At 44.5% G+C, this 24,726-nt stretch overlaps 1 long non-coding RNA gene across 1 annotated transcript in view; it reads right to left on the bottom strand.

The window, feature by feature from the left end:
* Positions 1 to 5,893: 5,893 nt before the first annotated feature.
* The window catches only part of LOC148137989 (uncharacterized), a 58,319-nt gene continuing 39,486 nt past the window's right edge, over positions 5,894 to 24,726 (bottom strand). Inside the window, exons 5-6 of the long non-coding RNA XR_015754135.1 lie at positions 17,550 to 17,684; positions 5,894 to 5,957 (exon numbers count right to left, since the gene is read on the bottom strand). This is a non-coding gene — a long non-coding RNA (uncharacterized LOC148137989). The remainder of the gene's footprint in view (positions 5,958 to 17,549; positions 17,685 to 24,726) is intronic.

The following is a 24,726-nucleotide window of genomic DNA, read 5'->3' as shown; positions in this document are numbered from 1 at the left end:
CTCCTGCTCTGCTATTGCTCCAACTCAAAGTCCCAGTCGGCCCCGATCCTCACTGCTGATTTATATTCTCCCGCTCTGTGCTGCTCTCTCTCAGGTTCTTTGTGACATTGTGACTCCCAGATAATGACATTTACAACATCCCATTCCGCACTGCTCTCTTCCAGGATCATTGTGCTTGGAAGACAATGGAAAAGAGGAGGTTTAGACAGAGCAGAGGGTGTTACAGTGATTGACCGAGCTGTATGGGATGGAACAGGTTATCCTGGGAGCTAGGCAGACCTGCAGAAACTCTTGAACGTTACTGGAAGACACAGCGAGTGTTGCAGACACTGAAGAAGGCAAAGGAAATAGAGAGAGGGTGGCTTGTTCACAACTGAGCTTTATAGAGCCTAAAGGGTTTTTTCTGAGTTGCTAACAGAGATGTGTAGACTTCAACAGTTGCAAATTAACAGTCAGCAAGTGTTGTATGGTACTGGAGACTGTTGGATGTTACAGAGTTAGAAGACTTGCAGTAAATGGGCGGAAGATAAACTTTTGGAGCACTGGTGGTGTTCAAAGACCCTCAGGACATGAGGAGATGCAGAGAATGGGAGCATTCCAAATAGTGGGATTGTAGGGGCTGGAAGTCCTGAGATGGATAAGGAGGAAGAAAATTGCCAATTTCGCACATGCAACCATTGTAATGACAGAGATTTAGAAAGGGAGCCTGTGCTGTCATTGATTACAGTAATATGGAGAGTTACAGAAGCTGAAAGTTTACAAATTTAGAAAGGGAGAAATTTTAGGTGATCAGAAGTTTAAACAAGAATAAAGAAATTTTAGCGATCTCAGGCACAGATGGGGATGGAAGAGGTGAGATATTGTGAGGAACTATAAGAGTTATAGGTCGGGGAGGATGTCAGATATAAAAGGGAGAGCTGCATTGTCTGTATGCAGTTACAGACATAAGGAGTGCTGTAGCGCCTGCTGAAGGGTACACAGATAACAACAGTTCCAACGGCTGGTGCAGTGGCTCAAGAAGGCAGCTCACCACCACCTTCTCAGGGACAACTCCAAATCAACAATAAATGCAGACTCAGCCAACAAAGTTCATGTTCACGAATGAATGAAGGAATAAAAGATCTACAGGTAGCACTGAGGTCACTCAGGAAGGCACTTTCAACAGTATTTCACAAACCCGGAACCACTATACCCTGGAAGGACAGGAGCTCCCGGTGCACGGGAAAATCACCATTTCCAAGATGCCCTCCAAGCCACGCTCCATCCACCCAGCACTGTGTCTGTTACTACACCCAAAGGACTGCAATGGGTCAGGAAGGCAGCTCACCACCACCTTCTCCAGGGAATTACAGATGAGAAGGCAATGGTGGAACTCTGCTGTTTACAGCCATACAGAAAAATAAATCCAGCAGTGTGCGTGAAATGAAATTTCCCTTTCAGAACAACATGCTGAGCATGGATAGAGGATTTGTCTGATTGGCACAAGACAGAGAGTGTGAAGAAAGGGGTCTTTTTCATGATGGTAACTGGTGATACAGGGACCTCTGCAGGGGTCAGTGTTGGGACTACACTCAACACGTTATTCATTCAGAGTCTGAACAAAGAATGTGAAGGGGTATGAGAAATGGGTTTCCAAGAAAGATTTCAGGGATGAAATTTGTGTCATATGAGGAGCAGGTGAAGTCACTGGGTCTGCACTTGATGAAGTTTCAGAGGCAGCGGCAGAATCTCATTCAAACTTACAGAATACTGAGGGGCCTGAATGGAGTGGACGTGGGGAAGATGTTTCCCCGAGCAGGAAAGACTGCCAAAGGCATAGCTACAGAGTGAAGGGACGACCCTTTAGAATGGAGATGTGGAGGGATTTATTCAGCCAGAGGGTGATGGATCTGTGAAACTCACTGCCTCGGGGGGGATGTGGAGGTGAGTAAGTCAGTGCATTTAACTCCGAGATAGCTAGACTCTTGGTGAGTAAGGAGATCAAGGGTTACAGGGAGTTGGTAAGAGAATGGGGTTGATAAACAATTCAGCCATAATCAAATGGTGTCGCAGACTCGATGGACCGAATGGCCTCACTCCACCCTATATATGTTGGACTTATGGACGGTCCTCATTCCATGGGTTTCTAAGTGTGCAGTTGTCATTTCTGGCTTAGCGTTTACCATGCATTCCAGCACTTTTCTGATTATTACTGTCACCTCTTGGTATCAGAACGACTGCAGAAAGCTACACCACAGAGTAACTTGGAAATCCTTGTGTATAAATTTCATAAAAGTGGTATACAGGGTCAGCAGGTCATAGAGAAGGCAAATGGAATGCTGCGATTGACTCCAAAGGGAATGGAGAATAAAAAAAAGGTTTGTAACAACTACAGAGGCCTTCAGTAAAGCCACACTGAGAATACTGTGAACAGGCTTGGTCCCCTATCTCGGGGGAGAATATTCTTGCATTGGAGGCAATCCTGATAAGATTTACCAGACTGACCCTCAGAAGTGAAGGATATTGATGAGAAAAGATTGAGAAGGTTGAACTTGATCGCATTATAATTTAGAAAATGAGGCAAATTTATTGATAACCGAAGATTCCTATGTTCTTGCAGGTTCGGTACGAATATGTTGGTTCTCCTGAGCGAGGATCTGTAACCAGAGATAAAGGGGAATGCAGGCACTAGGAAAGCTTAAGAAAAAAGCTGATTTGTAGAGACTGGAGAATGTTACAGAGTTCGGTGGTTTGAAATCACTGTTGGCGGTTAGAGATGAGATAGGTTGTCGGGCTGAAAGATGTCATGGAGAGGTACAAGGAAATCAGTCCGGAACGAGTTACATTGATAGCAAGGATTATAGGGTCGAGAGATTACACAGATAGGTGTGTCAGTTGGAATTACAGGAGACACAGAAACTGGGAGGGTTGTGGGGACTGGATATTACACAGATATGGGTGGTAGTTGGAGCTGCAGGATTTTTATAGAGAAAGGGAGGATTGGATGGACTGAAGATTAAAGAGATAGGGGTGGTAGTTAGAGCTGCAGAATTTTACAGAAAAGGGAGGTTTGGACTGACGGGAGTTAACACAGATATGGATGGTAGTTGGAGCTGCAGGAGTTTATAGAGATGTCAGGATTCTTGGTGCTGGGGACTACATTGACATGGACAATAGTTGGAGCTGCAGGAGTGAGTGAGATAGGGAGGGTTGAAGGGGCTGGATGAGTTTACACAGCCAGGGAGAATTGTAGCGATTAGAGGAGCCAGAGATGCTGAGGCTTATAGGGCTGCAGGAGTTCAGAGAGTTAGTGAGGACTGTTAAGGCAGGTTTGCAGCATTCCCATAAGTTACACAGAGATGTGGAGTGCTGTTCTGGAGGAGGTTACAGAAATCAACAGGGTTGCAGATACTGGAAGATATTACAAACACAGTGAGTTGTAGTATTTGAGGAGGTTACAGCAACAGGATGCATTGAGGAGTTGGAGGCTGCTACAGGTATTAAACATGCAGTGGGGATCAATAGAAGAAAATGAGGACTGCAGATGCTGGAGACCAGAGTTAAAAATGTGGTGCTGGAAAAACACAGCAGGCCAGGCAGCATCCGAGGAGACGAGAATCGACGTTTCGGGCATAAGCCCTTCTTCAAGATTCCTCGGATGCTGCCTGGCCTGCTGTGTTTTTCCAGCACCTCATTTTTCAAATCAGCAGGGGATCAATAACCTTATATTGATTAGGATGATTGGAAGCTGTGGAGATAAAGAACGAGAATTGCAGGAACTGAAGAATATCACAGAGATGGGGAGTAACATATGTGCTAGAGGTGTTAGAATATGAGCTGTATTCAATGGAGTCAGGGAAGATACAGGGTGATCTGAAGGGACTACAGGTGATAAAAAGTATAGTAAGGCTTCTCAGAGTTGGATGGGGTCAGTTTACACAGACAGAGACTATTTTTTGGAATGGTGTTATTTAGAGATTAAGAGAGTTGGACAGAATTGAGGGACAAACAGAGATACTTAAGGATGTATTGAATGAAGACATCTGTTGTTATCGGATGCTGAGCATCTGGAAAGTATGTGGACCCTAAAGCTGAACAGTCTGACAGAGCGTACAGAGACAGGAACAGCAATAGAGCCTGGAGACACCAACACAGATAGGGAGCATTGCACACACTGGAGGAAGTTTCTGCTTTCGGGACGATTGTAGGGGAGGGTAACGTTTAAACAGATGGGGGGGGGGGGGGGGGGTAAGAGCTGGAGAAGATTATGAAGATGATAAAATGGATGGAGAGACGAGAGGAGCTTACATTGACAGGATGGGTGATAGCGACGGGAGGATGTTACAGAGATAGTGAGTCTTGTAGGAACTGGATTGAGAGAGTCACAAACATTGGAGTGGATTCTACAGCTCGGGAGTGCTGCAGAGACCTGAGGGGATCACGCAGATAGGGATGATTGCAAGATCTCCACATTTTCAGAAGCTTTCAAGACTGGAAGAAGTTGCACAGATAAGGAGAGATATTGGAGCTGTGGGAGTTCACGAGATTCGAAGGTTTGGGGGGATTTGGAACTGTTTATGGATAAAGGGATTATTTTTAGAGACAGTAATATGGAACACAGATGGAGAGTTTAGATTAAATGCCCCACAGCATGGAAACAGGCACTTTTGCCAAACAAGTCCACACAAACCATCCAAAGAGTAACCTACCCAGACCATCTCCCATTGATTAATGCAACTAACTCTGTGGGCAACTTAGATTAGCCAAGTCACCTGACCTGCACATCTTTGGACTGTGGGAGGAAATTGAAGCACCCGGAGGAAACCCACGCAGACACAGGGAGAATGTGCTAACTCCATGCAGACAGTCACTCAACGCTGGAATTGAACCCGGGTCCCTGGCGCTGTGAGGCACCATTGCTCACCACTGAGCCACCGTGCTGCCCCAAACTGCAGAATTACACAAGAGAGTGTGTTTGAGGTGCTGGGAGGGATGTAGGGAGTGGAGGAGCAAACAGAGATGTGGAATGCTATTGCGGCTGGAAAAGGGTCTGGAGGTGTTTATCCAGATATGGAGCTCGATAGGGATAGGAGATGGTTACAGAGGTCGTGTGGTGCTGTAGGCCAGGATGCAGGAGTGTGATCGGGCCTGCAGAAGGTTACAGTGATATCACGTTCTCTTGGGGCTTCAGGAAGGTACACAGATGGGTATTTTGATCTGGGCTAGATGATTTTATAGAGACAGGGTGGACTGCAGATATTGTACAAAACTACAGAAATAGGGATCAAAATACTGAGTGCAGGATAAGATTATTGAGATTGGACATGCTATCGAGACTGGAGCAATTTACAAATAGGGAGAGACGTCAACATTGGAGTCGGTTTCAAATATACAGCAGGATTAAGGGAGGGGTGGAGGTTACAGAAATAGGACATTTTCTCGGAATTACTACTATTCATGATGCTGGTGTAGATGAGTTGGGCCGAAAGGTATGTTTCCTTGCTGTATGACACTATCACACGACAAGAGATAGTGTGAGAGGGGGAGCAGAGAACAGAAAGATCCCAGGTTTTAATACTAACTGCTTGAGGGAGGCCTGCTTTCCCCTCTGTTTCCTGATGCTCACTAAGACAGCACAGGCCTGGATGAATAACTGTAAACTCCCGATGCTGTCGCAGGAAGGCTCAGTACAGTAGAGCTAAAAGTAATCCTCTCACAAGAGGGTGGGGATTGAGCCTGGGACCATCGTCCTCTGTGTTCACCCTTCAATACTGTATCTATGACATGTTATCTGGACCAAGGTTCCATCCCTTAAATGCTCTCTGCTCTGGTCATTGTGAGTGATCTTACCTCGCTGCAGGATTTACTGAAGGCTCCAGATCTCACTCTCCATCGCTCTGGCTGACCAACCGTCTTCAATGTGATGATAGACGAGACAGGAGTTGGGAATTCTGCTGAGTCAGGAATATACTGAGTACCTACAGGAGACAGAGCAATAGACAGAATGGTAAATCAGACTGATGCAGTGAGGGTTACACATGGAGAATGATACTGAGTCCCACAGAGATCTGGAAAATCCCAGTCTCCATCCCTGGCCTGTGCTGCTGCGTCTCTCTGGAGTGGAGAATTCTGTTGGCCCAGGATCTGGAGTAGCTGCAAAAGCTGCAATCACCGGCATCAATTAGACTCTCACAGTGACAGATATCACATGGAGAGATACTGAGTGATATCACCAGAATGCAGGAAGGTATCACGATCAAACCACAGTCAGGACGAAGGGGGTTAATTCATTGTGCACTGGGATCAGTACTCAGGGATGAGGGAGGAATCAGTGGGCCAGGCAATGGCCTAGTGTTACTCTCACTAGACTGTTCATCCGGAATTTAATGCCGGTGTCAGGGATACCCTTCTGACTACTTAATATCCTATAAAGAAGGAAATCTGTTATAGGCTGATGGTCTGGCCTACATATGAATCCAGACCTAGAGTAATGGGATTGGCTCTCAACTGCCCTCTGAAATGGTCTGGCAAGCCACTCAGCTCTAGAGCAGCTGTCGGTCGGCATGAACTGCTGACCAGCCAGAGACAGCAACATCCCATGAGTGCATTAAAAACAAAACTGCTGGGACCAGTGTCCTGGCCAATCCTGTCGGTAGGTTTATGGACAGGTCTTTAAACTGACAGAGAGGATGCAGGGACAGCGTTCAGGTGAAAGGAGCTTTCCAAATCCAAAGAGCAAATGTGAAGCCTCGGAACAGCATGGGAATGTCGCTGAAGTCAAGCAGAAAGGAACAGGAAGGGACAGAGTTTAACTATAACTGTACATCAATGAATAGGATTGTGATAGGAAATTGAGGGAAAATGTAAATTATAATTTTTTTTTGGAATTGCCAAAGTATCTGCAATAACGTAATAGACTTGTGACACAGAGATAAATGAGATTTAGTCAGCAGAGAAACGTGATTACACGGTGAACAAAGGGGGAACATGAATATTCAACAGTAAACAGCCTTACAGGATCTCAGGCAGAATGGAAAAGCAAGATGGGAACCCTGACACTAATGGATAACAAAGGTATTACAGAGAAAGCATTTGGCCTCAGATTATGCAGCTGAATCAGCCTGAATGCAAATTCTGGGTGCTGTGTGTCAAAACCACAAGCAGGAGAACAGTTTTTATGCTGCCTTGCAGTATTTCATTGCTCATCCCTGCATTAAATAGGAATTCATTAGAAATTGTAGCAAAGGTGGTGAGGTAATTTTTGGAGACTTCAATCTTTGTATAATCTGGGACAGACACATTGGCAAGAGTGATATTATCCAAGATCCTCCTTGAATGTTTTTGTCAGTGTTTCTTTGAATAACACATTGTGCAACTGGCTAGGGATGTAACTATCTCAGATCGACCGTTGGGTGATGAAGCTGAGTGAAGGAGTAATATCACACCGAGATCCTCCAAGAAATTATCCTGAAATTCAAAGAGATTATGATATTTTAAAGTGACCATAAAGCACACCCGTGCATCAGTAACAAAGCCCATTATATGATCTAGAGAGAGAACTGACCAAGGTAAACAGGGGAAACAGACTGAAATGTCACTCTGTAAATGAACAGTGGAAAACATTTAGAGCCAGAGAGTCCTAGAGACGTACAGCACATAAACGGACCCTTCGGTCCAACGCGTCCACGCCGCCCAGACATCCTTTCTTAATCTTGTCCCATCTGCCAGCACTTGGCCCATATCCCACTAAACCCTTTTTATTCATATACCAATCCAGATGCCATTTGAATACTGTAATTGTACCAGCCATTTCCTCTGGCAGTACATTCCAAACATACACCACACACTACGTGAAAAGGTTGCCCCTTAGGTCCCTTTTAAATCTTTCCTCTCTCACCCTAAACCTATGCCCTCCAGCTTTGGTCTCCACCACCTCAGGGAAAAGATCTTGTCTGTTCCTATCCATCCCGCTCATGATTTTATAAACTTCAAGAATGTCACACCTTAGCCTCTGACGCTCCAGGGAAAACGGTCCCAGTCATTTCCCGATAGCTCAAATCCTCCAAACCTGGCAAAATCTTTGTAGATCTTTTCTGAACACTTTCAAGTTTCACAACATCTTTCCAATAGGAAAAGGACCAGAATTTCATGCAATATTCCAAAAGTGGCTTAACGAATGGCCTGTACAGCTGCAACATGACCTCCAAACTCTGATACTCAATGATCTGACCAAGAAAGAAAAGCATACCTAACACCTTCTTCACTATCCTACCTACCTGCGCCTTCACTTTCAAGGAGCAATAGACCTGCACTCCAAGGTCTCTTTGTTCAGCAACATTTCCTCGGACTTTACCATTAAGTGTATAAATCCTGCTAAGATTTGCTTTCCCAAAATGAAGCACCTTGCATTTAACTGAATTAAACTCCATCTGTCACTCCTCAGTCCATTGGCCCATCTGATCAAGATCTCGTTGTACTCTGAGGTAACCTTATTCACTGTGCACTATATCTCAAATTTTAGTGTCATCGGCAAACTTATTAATGGTACCTACTACCTTCACGCCCAAATAATTTATATAAGGATGAAAAGTAGTGGACCTAGCACTGATATTTGTGACACACCATCGGCCTCCAGTGTGAAAACCAACCCTCCTCAACCAACTTGTGTCTTCTACCTTTGAGCCAGTTCTGTATCTAACTGGCTAGGTCTCCCTATATTCCATGAGATCTAACCTTGCTAACCAATCTTCCATGAGGAACCTTTTCAATACCTCACTGAATTTCGTGCAGATCACATCCAATGATCTGCCCTCATCAATCCTTTTTGCCACTTCTTCAAAAAACGCAATCAATTTCTTGAGACGCGATTTCCCACACACAAAGCCATGCTGACTATCCCTAGTCATTCCTTGCCTTTTTGAGTACATGTAAATCTTATCTCGCAGGATTCCCTTCAACAATTTACGCACTACTGATGTCAGGCTCACTCGTCTATAGTTCCCTAGCTTTCCCTTACCAACTGTCTTAAATAGTGGCACCACATTAACCAACCTCCAAACTTCCAGCACTTCACCTGTGATGATCGATGATACAAATTTATCAGCAAGGGGCCCATCAATCCTGGGGATTTATCTGCTTTTATGCGTTTCAAGACATTCAGCAAATCCTCTTTTTTTAATATGGACGTTTTTGAAGATGTCACCATCTATTTCCCCACATTCTATATCTTCCATTTCCTTCGCGACTGTAAACACTGATGTGAAACAGTCGTTTACTATCGCCCCTACTCCTGCGGCTGCACACAAAGGCTGCCTTGCTGATTTTTGGGGGGCCCTATTTTCTCCCTACTTACCCTGTTGTCCTTTATGTATTTATAAAAAACCCTTTGGCTTCTCCTTAACCCTATTTGCACAAGCTATCTTGTGTCCCATTCTTACCCTCCTGATTTCCCTCTAAGTATACTCCTCTTTGATTTATATTCTGAGGATTCTCATGTCTATACCTGACAAATGCTTCCTTCTCTTTCCTAACCAAAACATTTGTTCTCTAATCATCCAGCATTCCCTCCACCCACCAGCATTTCCTTCCACCCTAACAGGAATACTGTTATCTCATTTTTGAAGGCTTCCCATCTTCCAATGATAAAGGTTTAATTCCCTCAAAATGCAAACTCCCCAATTCCTGCATCTCACAAAGCTGTCACTTGAAAATAATGAAAAAATAAATAATATTCTAAACGAAGGCTTCGATGAGGTGAGCTCTGATCAGTCCTGTAAATCTGGCGATCACTGCCTGCATGGTGAGTGCTTTCTCCCAGAGCAGCACCAAGTCACTGTCAGGCACACAGACAAAATGGGCAAATACATTCCCATCTGAACTCACATCTCCCAGCCTGGAAATCTGAAGTTGTGCACAGACATTCTGATAAACATCTCCAAAATTATTCATCAAGATCGGCCCAATCATCTAATCAAAAACAAAGCAGCCATTCACACTAAAACATCCTTCATGTCCCACACCCATTCTCGGTCCCATCCTGCAGGTTATATGAATCCTGCTCCCTCTAACCTCCGGCACGATCCCCGTCCCTTCCTACATTTGTACCATCCTCCATGTTCTGCAGGCCTTCCTACCTCCGTAACATGGCCCAGACTCAACAACTCTTCCTTCCTATGCAATGTTCCCCAGAAGGGCACTGGAGGATGGTGGTGTTTACAGAGTTAGGGAAGGATATCAGGACAGGAGGATTTTGCAGTTATTACTAACATTGAAGTGGCTAAAATTGGCTTCGGTAATTTTCAGTATTCACGCCAATAAAGGAGGTTACAGAGCTAAGGAAAGTGTAGGGACTGGGAGACGTTTCACAGTTTATGCATTTTGTGGGGACTGGAGGAAGGTACCAAAATAAGGAGGGTTCAAGATTGAAGGATTCTGCAGAAAACCTCTACTGGGTTAAAGGCAGGATTATTGGTAGTGTGGAGTAACAGAAGAGTCTTGGGGTCCACGTTCATAGATCCTTCAAAGATGCCAGCCAAGTTGATAGGAGTGGTACGAAGGCGCGTGATGTGTTAGCTTCCATTAGCAGGGGGATTGAGTTGAAGACCGTTGAGGTTATGCTGCAGCTCCATACAGCCCTGGTTAGTCCACACTTCGAATATTGCGTTATGTTCTGGTCACCTCATTATAGGAAAGGTGTGGAAGGAGAGATTTATCAGGATGATTTCTGGATTGGAGGGCAGGTCTAATGAAGAAATGTTGGGGAAGCCAGGGCTTTTCTCATTGGAATGAAGACGGATGAGAGCTGACTTGATAGATGGGTATGAGATGATGAGAGGCTAACATAGAGTGGATGGCCCGAGAATTTTCCCATTGTGAAAATGGCTATAACGAGGGGGCATAATTTTAAGGTAATTGGTGGAAGGTTTATGGGAGATGTCAGCGGTAGTTATTTTACACAGAGAGTGGTGGGTATGTGGAATGTACTGCCTGCGTTGATGGTAGAGAGAGTTACATTAGAGACATTTAATTAATTTTTAGAAACGAACATGGATTATAGCAAAATGAATTTCTCAAAATGGAGACCTGTTCCCTGTGGTGTTCCACGGGGATCCGTGCTGGGTCCACTGTTGTTTGTGATATACATAAATGATTTGGAGGAAGGTATCAGTTGCCTGATTAGCAAGTTTTCAGATGACACTAAGATTGGTGGAGTAGTAGATAGTGATGGGGACAGTCAGAGGATACAGCAGTGTATAGATCGATTGGAGAGAAGGGCACAGAAATAGCAGATAGGGAGTTCAATCCGGGCAAATGCGAGGTGATGCATTTCGCAAGATCCAATTCAATAGCAAACTGGGGAAAATTGAGGTACGGAGAAATTTGGATATTCAGGCACATTGTTCCTTGAAGGTGACAACGCAGGTCAGTAGAGTGGTGAAGGCTGCATACAGCATGCTTTCCTTCACTGGACGGGCTATAGAGTAAAAGAGTTGGCAGGTCATGTTACAGTTGTATTGGATTTTGGTTCGGCCTCATTTGAAATGTTACATGCAGTACTGGTCACCACATTACCAAAAGGATGTGGATGCTTTGGAGGGGGTGTAGAGGAAGTTCACCCAGATGTTGTCTGGTATGGAAGGGTCTAGCTATAAAGAGAGATTGAATAGCTTTTATTGAAAAGACAAAGGTTGACTGGGGACCTGATTGATGTCTACAAATTCATGGGATGTGTAGACAGGGTGGATAGCAAGAAGCTTTTTTCCCCAGATTGCGGAACGCAGTTACTGGGGGTCACAAGCTCGAAGTGAGAGGGGAAAGGTTTAGGGCAGATAAACGTGGCATGGTCTTTATGCAGAGGGTGGTGGGGGCCTGGAATGCGTTGCCAGCGGAGGTGGTAGAGGCGGGAATGATAACGTAATTTAAGATGTATCGAGACAGCTGCATGAATGGGCAGGAAGCAAAAGGATACAAATCCTTAGAAAATAGGCAGCAGATTTAGACAGAGGATCTGGATCATGGAGGACCGAAGGGCCTGTTCCTGTGCTGGAATTTTCTTTGTTCTTTTCTTCTTTGAATGGTCTGCAGGTTGGTTTGATCTTAGAGTAGGATAAAAAAAATCGGCAGCTTATCAAGGGCCGAAGGGCCTGTACTGTTCTGTGTTCTAATTAGGGAGGGTCACAATGACAGGATGTCTGGAGAGGATGGGATCTGAATGAATTGATACAATTAGGAAGGTTTGCTCGGAGTGCCAGATGTAACAGAAACACCAATGGCCTGATCTGGAACAGATGACCCAGACTGGGAGGGCTCTGGGGACTGGAGGTGTTTCACAGGGAATGAGGACCAGAGAGCCATGGGGTGTTACAGAAGTGTGGAGAGATGTAGGGACTACAGGAGTTCATGGAGATGGGGAGTTTGGGAGGGATAGAGCAGTTTACACAGATATGGATGTTGGTAGGATGCATTGGTTTACACAGACAGGAGTGTTTTAGGTGAATGGAGAAGTTTAGAGAGAAAGTGGATTGTATAGACTGGAGGACCAAATAGAGATATGGAGGGTAGTCACGGATGAAGTTTATACATACAGGAAGGTTTAGGTTCTGCAGGTTAGTTAGATACGGAGGGTGTGGAGTCTGACAGATTTTCTAGAAGGGCAGTAATTTTGGTTGGAGACAGTTTCACAGATAAGGGAGCATTAGTAACCTCCTCCAGAATGGTCAAAGTGGGAAGGGTTGTAGGGGAGGGTGACGTTTACACAGATAGAGGTGTAAGTGCTGGAGAAGGTTATGGAGATGAGTAGTGGGTGGAGAGACTGGAGGAGATTACATTAATTGTGGGGTGTTAGTGATGGGAGGATTTTACACAGATAGTGAGTCTTAGAGGAACTGAAAGCCACATGATTTGGGGTGGGTTCTACAGGTTGGGAGTGCTGCAGGGACCTGAGAGGCCTTTTGGGTCTCCCCAGATTGACCATGTCTTTAGGACTGTAATAGGCTACATTGATACGGAAACATTAAAGACAATGTGTGTCTTCCTCTTTTCCCTGAACAGAGTGACGACACCGCTCATCTGCCAGGGATTCCTAAACCTGCTAGCTTTTCCCTTCACCCTAACAGGGACATACTGGATCCTTGAGATCACACTTTTAAAAGCCTCCCATTTGCCAGTCATTCCTTTTCATTCAAACAGACCGACCCAATTGATTTTAGTCATGATTTGGACGTGCCGGTGTTGGACTGGGATGGGCAAAGTTAATAATCACACAAGGAGAAAGTGAGGACTGCAGATGCTGGAGATCAGAGCTGAAAAATGTGTTGCTGGAAAAGCGCAGCAGGTCAGGCATTATCCAAGGAGCAGGAGAATCGATGTTTCGGGCATAAGCCCTTCTTCAGGAATCTTCATTCATGGGACAGGTAATTACAGAGCAGATAGTCTGACAGCAGGGGGAGGGAAACTGGGAACAATTCTGAGAGACAGGTTGAATCAATAACTGGAAAGGCAGGGATCGGTTAGTGATAGTCAGCGTGAATTTGGTAGAGGAAGATAATATCTGATGAAATCAGCTGAAATTTCTTTGAAATTACGATTGAAGATATTGATGAGGGCAGTGCAGATGTTGTGGTTTACATGGAGTTCATTAAGGCGTTTTACAAGGATCCACGTGGAAGGCTGGTCCAAAAGGGAAGAGACCATTGCATCAAAGGCAAGTTGGCAAGTTGGATCCAAAATTGGTGGAGGGTTGTTTTTGTGATTGAAAGCCTTTGCCCAGCGGGTGTACCATAGGGATCTGTGCAGGAACCATCGCTGTTTATGATGTACATTAATGAGTTGGATGTGAAAGCAGAAGGTATCATTAGTAGGTTTGCAGATGACATGAAAGGTGAGGGTGTCATCCACAGTGAGGGGGTTGGTCTCAGGCTGCGGTCTGAAGGTTGAGGCTGCGATAGCATTTCAAGAGATTCATTTCAATCGATGAGCCAGACAAGAACACAACAGGCAATGAGCGAAAACGCATCAATTAAGCTGCATTTACTTGAATGTAAAAGGCCTAACAGGTTATACAGATGAACACTTGGCATGGATGGGAGCATGGGACAGGTATATCACAGGAATTACAGAAACACAGCTGAGGGAGGGGCAGGACAGGCAGCTCAATGTTCCCGGGACAGATGCTACAGGAAGGATAGAAGGGGAGGCAACAGAGGAGAGGGATTGGTGTTGTTGTTCAGTTAAAACGTCACTGCAGCGCTTAGAGAGGATATTCCTGGGGATCGCCCAGTGAAGCTGTATTAGTAGAACTGAGAAGTATGGCTGGATGACCAGTTTGATATGACGGTACTGCAGGCCCGCAGTAGTCAGCGGGAAATTGAGCAGCAAATACGTCGGAGATCTCAGATACCTGTAAGAATGATAGGGTTGTAATGGTCGAAAATCTTAACTTTCCAAACCTAGACTGGAACTGCCATAATGTTCACAGCTTGGATGGGAGGGATTTGTTCAGTGTGTTCAAGAAAACTGTCTCAGTCAGTATGTAACTGGTCCGACTGGAGAAAGGGATGAAACCTGACTTCCCTTCGGGAAACAAGGGAGGGATAGTGGCTGAAATGTTTGTGCGGGGGAACACTTTGGCAAAGTCACCACAATTCTATTAGTTTGAAAATAACGATGGAAAAGGACAGGCCTGGTCCACAAGTTAAAGATCAAAACTGGCATTGCCCCAGTCCAGAAGGTATTAGGCAAGACTGTCCAAAAGTTGATTCATGGAGGCTATTTGCAAGTAAAGGGACGTCGCGCAAGTGGGATTCTTTCAAAAGAGAGATAAATTAAGAATTCAGGGTCAGCATATTCCTGTTAGTGTGAAAGACAATGCTCACACAAGTGGGAAACACTGGATGACTTGGGATATTGAGGTTCTGGTCAAGACAAAAGGGGGCACATGTCCTATATAGCCAGCTGGATTAAGTCAATCCCTAGAAGAACATTGTGGGTGTGGTAATACTCTTAAGAGGGACACCATGAGAGCCTAAAGGGGAACTGACAGAGCTTTAGCAGATAAGGTTCAGGAAAATCCAAAGAGATTCTACAAGTATATTAACAACAGAAGATTAACTCGGGTCAAAATGCGACCCCTTAAAGATCAATGAAGCCAACCGTGTGTGAACCCACAGGAAATGGGTGAGATCTGAAACAAAAATTTCAAGTCAGAACTTACTGTGGAAAAAAACACTGGGGAAGCAGGGAAATAAACAATGATGTTTTCAAAAGAGACCACATTGGAGAACAGGAGGTGCTGAAAGTTTAAAACGCATAAAAATTAGACAACTCCCTGGCAACTAATCAAGTATAACCCCGGACATTGGGGTAAGTTAGGGAAGAAACTAACAATGATATCTCTATCACAGATAGCCACGGGTGGTGAGCTGGGAGCCTGGAGGGTGGCTAATGTTGTGCCAGTATTTAGGAAAGACTGTGAGGGAAAGCCAGGGACATAAACACCAATTTGCTTGATGTCAGTGGTGCCAATGTTGTTGGAAGCGATTTCGCGGGACAGGAGTTACATGCATTTAGAAAGGCAACGATTGTTGAGGGATAGTCAGCACCGCTTTGTGCACACAAAGTACTGTCTCTCAAACTTGATAGAGTTTGTTGAAGAGGTGACCAAGGAGATGGATTCAGGCAGAGCAGTAAATGTTGTCTATCGTGACATCAGCAAGGCCTTTGACAGGGTTTAGCGTGGTGCACTGGTTAGTAAGGTTAGATCACATGGGATCAGAGAGAGCAAGACAAACAAACACAAAATGGGCTTAACAGTAGGAGACAGAAGATGGTGGGAGAGGGTTGTTGTTCAGAGTGGGGGCCTTTGACCAGCGGTGTGCCATAAGGATCGGTGCAGGATCCACACGTGTATTATTGACATAAACGAGAATATATGAATTATTGTTTGTAAGTTTGTGGATAGTAAAATACATGTTATAGTTGGCAGTGAATACAGTTATCAAAGGTGATCTTAATCAACTGAGCCAGTGGATCAAGAAATGAAAGATAGGAGTTGAATTCAGGTGTTGGGTGTTGTTAATATAAACCAGGGAGGACTAACACAGTTAATGATTGGGCTCTGGACAGTGTTGTCTAACAGAGAGAGACCAAGGGGTGCAGTTACATTGTTCCTTGGAAGTGGCATCGCAGGTGGACAGGGCGGGAAAGCGGATTCGGCTCACTTGCCCTCATGGGTCAGAGCATTGAGTACCTGAGTTGGTGCATCATGATACAGCTATACAAGACATTGCTGGGACACCAGTTGCAGTACTCTGTAGAATTCTGATTATCCTGCTTTAGGAAGCATATTCTGAAACTGTAAATGGAGCAAAGATTGACAAAGATGTTACTGATACTGGAGCGTTTGACAGAAACAGAGAGGCTGGAGAAGCTGGAAAGCAACATGGGTGGAATGAGATAGATTTGGCAGAAAAGGTTAAGGAGAATCCATAGAGATTCTACAGCATACAAGTACAAAAAAGCTACTGGAGAGACAATAGGGCCCCTCAAAGATCAATAAGGCCATCCATGCCTGGAACCACAGGAAATGGGCGCGACCCGAAATCAATATTTCATGTCAGAACATTGTGGCGAAGTCGCAGTGGGGACCGTGGCAGAGATATTTGTATCATTATCCTTCGTAATTCCGTTGGGTGTAGGTGGCTGAGGGGTGACCTTATAAATGTTTATAAAAACATGAGAGGTATACGTAGGGTGAATAGTGAAGGTCTCTACCCCAGGGTAAGGGAATCCATAACTAGAGGGCAAAGATATGAGGTGGGAGAGGAAATACTTAAAAGCGACCAGAGGAGCACATTTCCACACAGAGAATGGTGCACATATTGAATGAGCTGCCGCTGAAGTGGTAGAGAAAAGTACAATTACATCATGGGAAAGACATTTGGGTAGGTACATGGAGATGAGAAGGTTTGACGGGATAGGGACCAAACGCAGGCAAATGTGACTCGTTCAGGAACCGTGGTCAGCGTGGACTGGTTGGATCGAAGGAACAGTTTCTGTTCTGCATGGCTGTTTCTCCAGTTATTGGAGGAGGAGACTACTGAGATAAGGCATGTTGAAGGCATTGAAGAAAGTTACAGAGATAGAGATGGTAGTCTGGAATGCAGTATATTTCAAACATGTGGAGGGACTATTGGGAAGGGAGGAGGTTACAGGGACAGGAACTGTTATAGGAGTTAAAAATTATTGAAGACTCTGGTCCACGAGACATTGTTTTTGTACAGTTGGGGAACACAGAGCAGAAAGATCCCAGGCAGCATTCCCACACACTCATGAGAAACCTGCTTTCCCCTCTGTTATACTGATGTTCGCTAAGACATCACAGGCCTGGATTGATAATTGTGACACTCCCGATGCTGTCTCAATGCAACAAAACTTACAGTAGGGCTGGTGATTGACCTGGGGTGTGTCTGTACTGTGCTCCCCCTCCAGAACTGTATCTCAGTGATGTCTTGTTAGCCGATGTTTGGAGCCCTCTCGTTGCTCTCTGCTCTGTTCACTGTGAGTGATCTTACCTCACTGCAGGATTTATTGAAGATTCCAGATTTCCCTGCCCTTTGTCTCTCTGGCTGACCAACCATCTTCAATGTGGTGATGGACGAGACATCCTGTAGTTGGGAAGTCTATTGAGTCAGGAACTTCCTGATTACCTGCAGGAGACAGAGAAATAGACAGGTTGGGAAATTAGACTGATGTAGTGAGGATTACACATAAAGAATGGTCCTGAGTAAAACAGAGATCTGGAAAATCCCAGGCTCCATCCCTGGCCTGTGCTGCTGCGTCTCTTTGGAGTGGAGAATTCTGTTGACTCAGGATCTGGAGTAGCTATAAGAGCGAGGGGCATTGACAGAGGCAGCAATTAGATCCACACAGTGAGGGATACCACATGGAGAGATACTGTGTGATATCACCAGAGTGCTGGAAGGTATCAGGCTCAAACAATCATGTCAGAAGGCCTCAGAATCAATCAATTGTGTGGGAAGAAGGGGGTTCTGCTTCATGATGGTATAACTGGTCAGGAATGAGCAACCAGTGAGCAGGCAAAGTGATGGCCTCGTGGCATTATTGCTAGAGCATGTATCCAAAACCTCAGCTAATGTTCGGGGAGACATGTTTGAATCCCACCATCAGAAATGGGGGAATTTGAAAACAATACTTTTAAAGATAATAATTAATAATCCATAAATAAATATGAGACAATTGCTGATGTACAAAAAATACAAACACTTGTCATTTCGAGAAGGACATCTGCCTATCCTCACGTGGTCTGCACACAATACCCACAGCAAAGTGTTTGTCTCTCAATGACCCTCTGAAATGGCAGAGCAAGTTACTCAGTTCAAGGGCAGCTGGGGCTGGGCAAGAAAGGCTGGTCAGACAGAGATACCGACATCCCATGAGTTAATAAAAACAATCCAGTTGCTCTGGGCCCCACTGGAGCCGTGCTGGGACCAGTTTCCTGGCCAACCATGTCGGTAGGTTTATGGACAAGACTGTAAACTGACAGAGAGGATGCAGGGGCAGGGTTCAGGTGAAAGGAGCTTTCCAAATCCAAATAGAAAAGGTGAAGCATCAGAGCAGCATGGGAATGTGCCTGAAGACAAACAGAAAGGAACAGGATGGGAAAAAGTTTAGTTAAAACTGTAGATCAGCAAATCCATTTGTGACAGGAAATTGTGGGAACGAGTAAATTATGTTTTGTTTGGAATGGACAAAGTCTCTGCAATCGGGTAGATGGATTTGTGACACAGAGATAAAAGGGATTTAGACACCAGAGAGACATGGTTCCAGGGTGAACAAAAGGTGGAACATAAATATGCAATGGTTCACAACCTTGTGCAAACTCAGGCAAAATGGGCAACGCTAACAATAATGGGTAACAAAGGCATGACAGGGAAAGCATTTGGCATCAGATCATGAAGTAGAGTCAGTCTGAATGTAAATTCTGGCTATTACTTGCCAAGGACACAAGCAGCAGAACAGTTTTAGCCACTGAACAGCATTTCATTGCTCACCACTGCATTAAACAGGAATCAATTAGAATTTTTAATAAACGAACTGTGATAATTTTGGGAAACTTCAATATTCCCAAAATCTGGGACATTCACACTGACAACAGCGATATTGGAAGAGGAGTTCAGAGATTTCTTTTCAGTGTTTCTTTGAATAACACATTGTGCAACAGGCTAGGGATGTAACTATCTCAGAGCGACCGTTGTGTGCTGAAACTTAGTGAATGAGTAATGTCACCTGGAGAGATCCCCTGGGAAATTGTGAGAAAGTGCAGTTTAAAGAAATATATAGTTTTAAAGTGAATCATAGAAAGGACAAGCTCCAACTCAGAAAAAAAAAACTGCCAATTACATGAGTTTTAAAGGAGAATTGACCAAGGTAAACAGGTTAAACAGACTGAAATATGTGACCGCAAATGGACAGTGGAAAATATTTGAAGGAACAGTGTAAATCATTCAAATAAAGGACATTCCATTGAAACAGACATAACTTCAACGAGAAATCCCCACTGGTCCCTTACTCAGGACAAAAGGGATCATACTAGATGATGAGACTGAGAGGATCACCACAAAGTGCTTAAAATCCTGAAGTGAGAGAGTGTTTTAGGAGTAGGTTTAAAAGGGATTGCAGTGGGTCTGCTAGCAGGGGGAGGGCATTGGGAAGGGGAAACATTGTAAGGGCATATTGAACCGATAGGAACAGGGAGAATTGAAGGTGCCGGAGGTGGTAAGAGTGTTATAGAGAGCGGTCAGGGCCTGAACGGTGTTCCAAAGCCAGTACGGATTGCTGCAGCTGGAGGGGTTTGCAGAGGTCGGGAGGGACATATGTATTTTTATTAATTCATTCATGGGATGTGGGTGCCACTGATTGGACCATCAATCTTTTCTGCCACTGCTAATTGCCCAGATGGTAGCTCAGAGTCAGACTAATTGTTGTGGGTCTGGAGTCACGTGTCGGCCAGACCAGGTTAGAGTGTCAGGTGTCCTTCCCTAAAGGAGGTAAGTGAACTAGATGAGTTCATCCTGCTGATCAACAATGGTTTCATGGTGGTCTTGCTAATGTCTTGTACAGATACAACATGACATCCTTCTCCTACTTTCAATGCTCTGCCCAATGAAGGTAACCATCCCAAACACCTGCTTCACCAGCCTGTCTATCTGTGACACCACATTCAAAGAACTGTGTACCTAAAGCCCTGGGTCACTGACTGACAACACTACCCAGGGCCCGAACAGTAACTGAACAAGTCCCATCCTGGTTTGTTTCACCAAAATGGAACACTTCACATTTATCTCATTAAACTCCATCTGCTATTCTTCAGCCCACTATCCCAGCAGGACTGTTCATCCTGTTAAACCACAGATAACCTTCTTCACTGTCCACTTTACCACCAATTTGAGTGTCAACCAAAAAAACTTACTTACCACAAAACCAATATTCCCATCCAAACCATTTATCCAAATGACAAACAACAGGGGACCCACTTCACCGCTGGTCACATGCCTCCAGTCAGAAAAACAAAATGTCTCTCATCATCCTCTGTCTCCTACCATCAATCCAATTTTGTATCCAGTTGACTAGCTCCTCCTGAATGCCATATCCTTTTACATTGATCTGAGCTTATTACCCAGTTTACCATACAGGCAAAGAACACAGAACAGTATAGCACAAGACCCTTCGGCCATGATGCCATGCCAACCCTTTATCCGACTGTATGATCAAACTAACCTACATACCCTTCATTTTATTATCATCCATGTGCCTATCCAGAAGTATATTAAATGTCCCGAATGCATCTAATTTTAATTCCACCACTGGCAGTGAATTCCACTTACCCATCACTCTATATATAACGAACCTACCTCTGAAAGCTCCCCTTAACCATCCGAGAATCACCTGAAAATTATAACCCCTTGTAATAGCTATTTATGTCAGGGTAAAAAATGTCTCTCACTATTCACTTTCTCTTTGCCTCTCATCATCGTGTTTACCTCTACCAAGTCACCCCTCAGCCTTCTTCACACCAATGAGAAAAGGCCAAGCTCCCTCAACCTTTCTTCATAAGACATGCTCTCCAGTACAGGCAGCATCCTGGTAAATCTCCTCTTTACCCTCTCTCAAGCTTCCACATCCATCATGTAATGAGGGAACCTGAACTGAACACAATATTCCAAGTGGGATCCAACCAGGCTCTATAGAGCTGAATCATAACTTCACGGCTTTAAAACTCAATCCTCCAGCTAATGAAATCTAGCACAATATATTCCTGCTTAACAAGTCTATCAGCTTGGGTGGCAACTTTGAGGGATCTCTGGACTTGGAACCCAAGATCCCTCTGTTCCTCCACACTGCCAAGGATCCTACCTTTAACACTGCATTATGCATTCAAATTCAGTCTTCCAAAATGAATGACTTCACATTTTTGCAGATTCAACTCCATCTGCCACTTCTCAGCCCAGCTCTCCATTCTGTCAATGCCCAGCTGCAACCTACAACAGCCCTCCACACTATTAGCCATTCCACCAACCTTCGTGTCATTGCCGAACTTACTAACCCACTTTTCCACTCACACATCCAAGTCATTTATAAAACCACAAAGAGCAGAGGTCCTGTAACCTCTCCCTACAGACAACCACTGGACACTGAGCTGCAGGGTGAATGCTTTGCATTCATCATCACCCTCGATCTTCAATGAGCCAGGAATTCTGTATCCAGATAGACAGTTTTCCCTGTATCCCATGTCTCTGTACTTTCTGAATGAGACATAAAGATGTTTTGTCACATTGCCAAAGGAGTCAATAAGATTTGTAAGGCATGACCTGCCCCTTACAAAACCATGCTGACTACCTCTAATCAAACTATGGTTTTCCAAGGAATTATAAATCCTGTCTCAGAGTCCTCTCCAATAATCTGCACACCACAGACTAAGACTGACAGGTCTGAAATTCCCAGCGTTATCCATATTCCCTTTCCTGAACAGGTCCAGTGGTCAGTGAGGGCACAAAGGTCATTGCCAAGTGCACAGCAATCTCTTCCCTCACTTCGTGTAGTAACTTTGGATACATCCCATCTGGTCCAATAGACTTATCTATCCTTATGTTTTACACAAGACTCAGCACATCCTCATTCGTAACATCAACCTGTTCACATAAATCAGCCTGTTTCACGCTGTCCTCACAAATAACAAAGGTCCCTCTCAGGAGTGAATACTGAAGCACAGTATGCATTAAGGAAATCCCCTACCTCCTCCGATATCAGGTACAAGTTCCCTCCACTATCCTGATCGGCACTACCCGCACTCTGGCCATGCTCTTGTTCCTCACATAAGTGGAGAATGCCTTACGGTTTTCCTTAATCCTTCCCAATAATGCTTTTTCATGCCCCCTTCTAGCTGTCCTAATTCCATTCCTCAGTTCCTTCCTGGTACCTTCAGAGAGTCCCTACATTGTGGAAACAGGCCATTTGGCCCAATACCGGCATATCAACCCTCCAAACTGTACACCAACCAGAACCATTCTCCCAACCTAATTCTCTCCAGTTGTCCCAGCTAATTCGCCAAATCTACACATCCGTGAACACTATGGGTAATTTAGCATGGCTGAGTCACCTGACATGCACATCCTTGAGCTGTGGGCGAAACTGGAATACCTAGGGGACACCCACGCAGACACGGGGAGAATGTGCAAACTCCACACAGACAGTTGCCTGAGGCTGGAATCGAAATGGAGTCCATGGTGCTATGGGGTAGCAGTGCTAACCACTGTGCCGTCGTGCTGCTCCATGTTACCCTCTAGAAACCTGTCTGACCCTTGCTTCCTCAACCTTAAATAAGCTTCCTTCTTCCTCTTGTCTAGATGTTCTACATCCCTTCTAACCCTGTTAAATGCTTTGCTGAAGTCCATGTGGCCAACGTTGACTATCTATCTCTTGGCCACCTCCTCCAAGAGTCAATCCAGTGTGTAAAACACGGTTTCCCACTCACAAAGCCATGCTGACTATCTCTAATCAGCCCTTGTCTTTCCAAATATACGTAGCTCCTTTCTCTCAGAATCTCCTCCAAAAACTTCCCCATCACTGGGCTCACTGGGCTCTAATTTCCTTGCAGCCCTTAAATGACGGAACAGCATTCGCCGCCCTCCAGTCTTCCAGTACCTCACTGTGTCTGTTGATAATATAAATATATCTCTGTTTGGGACACTGCACTGTCTTCCCTAGCTTCCCACAATGTTCCAGCATAGACCTAATGAGCTACTGAGGATTGATCTAGCTTTATTTGTTTTAAGATTCCAGCACTTTCTCTTCTCTGTTAAGGATTCTTTCCAAGACATCTCTATATTTTTCCCTAAGTTCATGAGCTTTCATATTTTTCTCCACAGTAAATACTGACAAGATTGTTTTGTCCAATATGTCACCCTTCTCCTCAGGTTCCGCACATAGGTGACCTTATCGATATTTAAGAGGCCCTATTCTCTACCAAGTTACTCATTAGCCCTTATTGAATCTTGCGTAAAGGCTTTTGAAAAATCAGATACACCATATCCCCCGTACCACAACATCCCTCCTACATACTTACAATGCTGCCATTTATACTCACACCAACAAATTAAATCCAACAGGCTCAAAACACATTCTCCTTTATAAAATGTGTTTCTAAGGGTTCAGTTATTTTTTTTATTGACCGATCCTTTCTCACTCATTTCAGCACGCTCTTGACTTAAAGTCAGGCTAACACTGTTTGGTTTCAGACTGGAAGCAGGTTGTGGGAGTCTTGTTTATCAATCTGAAAAAGGTAGCTTACAGGGTCAGCAAGCAATAGAGAAGGCAAATCAAATGCTGGCATTTATTACAGAGAGAATGGAGTTAAAACTAGGGAGATCTTGCTAAAATGACGCAAGGTACCAGTCAGACCACACTAGAATATTATGAACAGTGTGAGTGCCCGAAGGAAAGATATTGTCGCATTGGAGGCAGTCCAGAGAACGTTCACTCGGCTGATCCTGGGAATGGAGGGATTTTCTAATGAGAAGAGGTGGAGTAGGTTGAGGTTGAACCCATTGACGTTTAGAAAATGAGAAAGAAATGGAATGAAGCATACAAGATTCTGAGGGGCTCTGATCGGGCAGATGCTGGGAAGTTAGAAAATAGAACAATAGAGCACAGCAACAGGCCCTTCGGCCCACCATGTCTATGCTGTCCATGATGCTATTCTAAATCATCCTATCTGTCTGCACATGGTCCATATCCCTCTATTCTCTGCCTGTTCACATTTCTGTCTAAATGCCACTTCAAACTTTGCTCACATTTTTGCTTCCATGACCCCCCTCGATAACTTCCACTCTCGATGTAAAAAATAAACTTGCCTCACACATCGCATATAAACTTTCTCTTCTCACCTTAAACCTATGCACTGTAGTATTTAAAACTGACACATTGGAAAAGAGATTCTGACTATCCATATTATCTGTTCCTCTCCCAATGTTTGTTCCTGTACCTGGTCACCTGTCACCCTCTGATAATCTCGCAAAACAATCCAACTTTGTTTAAATTTCCTCTTACACCCAACAACACTTTAAAAACCTAACATAGGCATCATGCTGATAAACTCCTTTTGCACCCTCTCCAAACCTTCCCCATCCTTCCTATTGTGTGGAGATGAGAACTGCACACAGTACTCCAAAT

This window comes from Chiloscyllium plagiosum, unplaced genomic scaffold (genome assembly GCF_037043375.1).
Source record: "Chiloscyllium plagiosum isolate Xiang-an unplaced genomic scaffold, Cpla_swu_hap1 HiC_scaffold_42, whole genome shotgun sequence".
Lineage (NCBI taxonomy): Eukaryota > Metazoa > Chordata > Chondrichthyes > Orectolobiformes > Hemiscylliidae > Chiloscyllium > Chiloscyllium plagiosum.
The sequence above is the reverse complement of the archived record's forward strand: the minus strand, read 5'-3'. Positions and strand labels throughout refer to the sequence as shown.